Here is a 5,441-nt window from a genome sequence, read left to right as displayed (position 1 = left end):
CAGCGTAACTTGCCCTTAGTTCCCGTGTGGCTTGGGTGGGTAAAATCTAATGTTTAACAAGTGTTTCATATGGGCCAACCGCTCTGTCCCCGGCTTTACACAGGCTGTCTGATTTCACAATAAATGGATGAGATGGAGACAGCTGGTGTTGCCATCTTACAGAAGCACAGGACAGGGCACCAAGAGTTGAAGTACCTCGCCCCAGGCCTGACAGCTCTGCAGCACACACTAGAACCAGACCATGAAGGGACGGCCTAGCTTTCCACTGTCCCTGGCTGCTTCTGCTGCTAACATTGGGCTTGGGCAAAGCCAGCCAAAAGCCCCCAAGTTCTAACAAAGTGATCATTTGCTTTTTGAAAACCCTCCATTAAAAGGAACATGACATCTACACATGGTTATCCTTGGGGAACCATCAAAATCTGTCAACTGGAAATAAGATTCCCGAGGGGGAAACCTGAAAACCTCTAATTGCTCCAAGATGATAGTTGGTTGGCAGATCTGGATCGTCTTAAAAGGACATGTTTTGGAAGGTACAGCTGTCATTTAACAAACATGATTCGGGTTCTCATCTTCGCAGAAATCACAGCTGCCCTTTCTAGGTCTGTTCCAAATTTGTTTTTATGTCTCTCTAGGCTGCAGAAGCCAGTGTGGCTTGCCCTTAGTGCAGCCTGCACTCTCCCTCCAAGTGGCCTGTATTGTTTTGGTTTTTCACAGCGTTAAGGATTAATTTGCTGTATACAGACAGTAGAGGAGGATCCCTTTATCTCCTAAAATAATTTATTTTATGTGAAGTTATATATATATATGTGGTGTTGATCTTGTTACATTGCAAGGCTTTAAGAATCTTTAAGAGTTGTAAAGGGTTAATATCCACTTATCAAAGAGTACATACCATGTGTGTCCTTTTGTGTGATAAGTGGATATTAGTCCAGAAGATCAGAATACACAAAGTACAATCCACAAACCACGAGAAACTCAAGAAGGAAGACCAAAATGTGGATACTTCATTCCTTCTTAAAAGGGGGAACAAAATATCCATGGAAGGAATTGCATAGACAAACTATGGAGCAGAGACTGAAGGAAAGACAGTCCAGAGACTGCTCCACCTGGGAATCCTTCCCATATTCAGACACTATTGTGGCTGACAGGAGCCTGATATAGCTGTCTCCTGAGAGGCTCTGACAGTACCTGACTAATACAGAAGTAGAGTCTCATAGCCATTCACTGGACTTAAGTACAGGGTCCCTAATGAAGGAGCTAGAGAAAGGACCCAAGGAACTGAAGGGTTTGTAGCCTCTTAGGACAAACAACAATACGAACTAACTAGCGCCCTCAGAGCTCCCAGGGACTAAACCACCAACAAAAGAGTACACATGGTGGGACTCATGGCTCCAGCAGAATATGTATAGCAGACCCTATGAAGCTTCTATGCCCCAGTGTAGGGGAATGCCAGGGCCAGTAAGCAGGAGAGAGTGGGGTGGTGAGCAGGGGGAGGGGGGAGAGAACAGGCGTTTGTTTTTGTTTTTGTTTTTTTAATTTTAATTTAATTTAATTTTATTTTATTTGGAAGGGAAACTGGGAAAGGAGATATCGTATGGCATGTAAATAAAGAAAATATCTAATAAAAAGAATCACCCTTCAAAAAAACATAGAGTTATAAAGGGGCTTTGGGATTTTTCAGAGCAGAGCTGGAAAGGTGGCCCACAAGTTAAGAGCTTGTACCGTTCCTGTAGGGGACCCACACCGACCCCCAGCAGCTGTGTCGGGTGGCTCCAGCTCCCTGTTCCTCCAGCTCCCTCATCGCACATGCACACATAGGTACACGCCCACACAAAGACACGGGCACATACGGAGAATTGAAAGTAAAATCTGAAGGAGTCCCCAGATCTAAAGTAACAGGAGGTTCTGATGGTTGCTTGTCTCCTTGAAACACAATCTCAAACTGGGCATTGGCAGTACAAGAATGTGGTCACTGGGAGGGTGCGGTAGGAAACTGGAGGTTGAAGTCTGTCTCAAAAAACCAGCCAACACAGGGCTGGCGAGATGGCTCAGTAGGTAAGAGCACTGACTGCTCTTCTGAAGGTCCTGAGTTCAGATCTCAGCAACTACATGGTGGCTCACAACCATCCATAATGAGATCTGGTGCGTTTGAAGATAGCTACAATGTATTACGCTGGAGCGAGCGAGGCCGGAGTGAGCAGGACTGTCCTGAGTTCAATTCCCAGCAGCCACATGATGGCTCATGGCCATCTGTACAGCTATAGCGTACTCATACACATAAGATAAATATATAAATCTTAAAAAAAAAAAATCAGACAACACAACCCCAAAATGACAGGCAATAGTACCCACACAGAGAAATAACTATAGATGGACTTATGAAGGGGGAAAGTGAGAGAGCAAAGGGTAAAGGTCACTTTTGAGTGTGTGTGTGTGTGTGTTACACATGGAGATTGTGCTGTCTTCCCACTATGGAAGCAGAGGGGACAAAATTCCAGTCATCAGGCTTGGCAGCGACATCTTCCACCCACTAAGCCATCTCATGTGCTCATTTATGTGTTCATTTATGTGTGTTCGAGGTGCACAAACCACCATTCGTGAGTGGAGACCAGAGGGTAACTTGTTGGGGTTCTGGTCTCTCTGGAGGATCATAGGGATTGAACTCGGGTCGCCAGCCTTGCCAGCATGTACTTGAACCTGCTGAGCCATCCAAACAGCCTTAATTTTCTTTTAACTTAAAATTAACTGCAACATCTGGTTAGATAAGGTAAAAGTATAAATACTGTCAGGATAATAGTGTAAAAATAGCGTAAAATAAAAAGGGTTTTGTTAGGCAAGAGGTGGGATTTGGCGAGCCAGCGATACAGGCCATTCCCTCCTGATCCAGGTACCCTTGATTCACGCTCTTCCGTGCTCTATTAACTTTAATAGGAATAGAAGTGACCTTGGGAATTAACATCTAATCTTTAAGAAAAAGAAAAACCATAGACATGAAAATTATCAAGATATTATATGAAGCTGTCAAATAATTTTAAAAAACGCCCTTGAGCTCATTGTTCTAGGAGGTATTGCAGCTGGAGACGAAAGACAAGGGCTCGGAGTCAGGCGGTTGGCTTCGTTCCTAGGTGTGTGACCTTGAGCAAGTTGATTCTCCTGCCTGGGCACAGTCCCTTCCTGTTTCAATTGGATTGCCAGTAAATCTTGCTGCATCAGATAGCTTGTTGTGAAAATTGGGTAATATATAGAAAGCCCTTAAGACAATGTCTAGGAAGGCTTGCTTGTTATGGTTGGATCTTAAGTCTTTCCCCAAAGGTGTTCCCACCCTGTGCCGTTCTTGGTTGTTGACGGTTAACTTGAGGAGGTAGGTCCTAGTGGAAGGTCACTGGATACAAGCCCCTGAGGGGATGTTGGGACCCTAATGCCACCTTCTCAGTCTCTCTCCTTCTTGGCTTCCAGGAGAACCATCTTGCTCATTAATATCCCTCCTGCTGCCAGCATAGGCTGAAAGCAACCAGGCAGTCAAAGCAACCAGTTCTTTCTCACAGACTGACTTCCCTCGGGCATTTTGTCACAGGCAGAGAGCTAACTCACACCGGGTTCAGCCTCCATAACTCGCATTAGGCTTTCTGTGTCTCATCAGGGCAATGGAGTTTCAGCTTTTCCAAAAATTATTCTCAAATAATTTTATTCTAAAATAATACACAAGGGCCCAATAAAGTTAAAAGCAATTCCCATTGTGAGTGGAGAGCACAGGTTTATTTTAATGAGACAGAATCTTGCTGGTCTTCCTGCTCTTGCCTCCTGAGTAAAGGCTCTTACAAGTGTGTCTGTGACACCTGGTTAGATAAAATAAAAACAGTGTAAAATTCTGTAAGGACAATAGTGTAAGTAATAAATAGTGTAAACTGGAAGGGATTGTGTGAGGCCCGAGGTGGCCTGTGGAGAGCCACGGGTGTAGGTTATTCCCTCCTGACCTTTTGATTCACGTGCTTCAGCACAGGCCTGTTCCCTCAGAAGTTACTTTAGGCTTCTTTCCAATTCTGAACCATGAGCAAATCACAAACACATTTGACAACAATATGTTCCTCTTGCGTAAATGTCTCTTCTAGGCCACATACATAATTAAAATCCTGTTGACTCAGGGATACTGTCTCAGAACTGAATGTCCAAGCTCCGTAACTTCCTTTTCTAACCAGACAGCACAGCTGCCAAGGGCTTCCAGGCCTCCTGCGCTTCCCCTCTGTGCATAATGATACATTACATATGGATAGCCTATATGGGATTTGCCAGCAAAGGTTCCTATGACTGCTTATTTGAACGTTGCCGTTGTATACACACGTGACCAAAACCACAGAGCCATAGGGAGAACAGTTGTGAGCCGGGAGTGGGTGCTGTCTAAGGTTCTCTTCTTCCAGGAACACTCCATGTAAGTCTTAAGCTGTGAGCATCGTGCCAGTGAAGCAAAGCTCACACAAGGAGAAAGAGCACTTTAAAAACTATGGATGCTACTGTACGACCCAAATTCTTCTTGTCTCCAACATTGAATGAGGAAACCACTTTTTAAAGGTCTTCGAAACATAGACGAGGCACAAAATAAAGCACTGTGGATTTCCCTCCCCCTTAGGCAGTGCCAGATTTAAACCAGACGTGGAAATAGATCCTATGCTGCAGCCTCCAGAGAATGGGGTTTCACAACGACCTTAGGAAGTTGCTCCTCCCGGTCATGAAATGCTTACGTTCTAACTTAAATCCCTCTTGCTCCAATTTCAGCCCAGTTCCCTCTGCACCACCTAAATATCACTGCCTGAGGGCTGGAGAAGAGTTGCTTATTTACCAAACCAAAATTATGAAAATATTCGCAGTGGAAGTTAAACACCCAGCCAGTCGTTGCCTGGAGCTCTTCTATTCCTGCACAAATGTTTAAATACGGGATGGGCTCTTATTCAATTTTCCAAACTTCGCTGTTTTTTCCAGAGATCCTCGGGAGATCTGTCTTTTAAAGCCTTTATGTAATTATTTTAGCACATACCTCTATACAAGTTACAAATAATCACATGTTACTATGTCTAGGCAATGTCATTTTGAACTAAATAGTTACTTCAGAAAAAACTCAAATTTGGGGGGTACATTAAAAGTGCTTTTGTGTGTGTGCTCTATGTTTGTGTGTGTATGTGTGTGTGTGGTGTGTGGTGTGTGTGTGTGTACATGTCTGTGGATGTGTGTATGTGAGTACACTTCACATGTGTGAGTGTGGAGACCGGAAGCTGACATCAAGTGTCCTTTATTCCATTTATTCTATTTACTCTATTTGTTTATTTATTCATTTATTTATTTATTTTTATCAGTTATCTATTTTTATTATATGTATATGTGTGCCTATCTGTGTGTATATACAGGTAGGCACACATACACATATAATTATATATATATATATATATATA

This window comes from Mastomys coucha, unplaced genomic scaffold (genome assembly GCF_008632895.1).
Source record: "Mastomys coucha isolate ucsf_1 unplaced genomic scaffold, UCSF_Mcou_1 pScaffold16, whole genome shotgun sequence".
Lineage (NCBI taxonomy): Eukaryota > Metazoa > Chordata > Mammalia > Rodentia > Muridae > Mastomys > Mastomys coucha.
Note: the sequence above shows the minus strand (reverse complement) of the source record.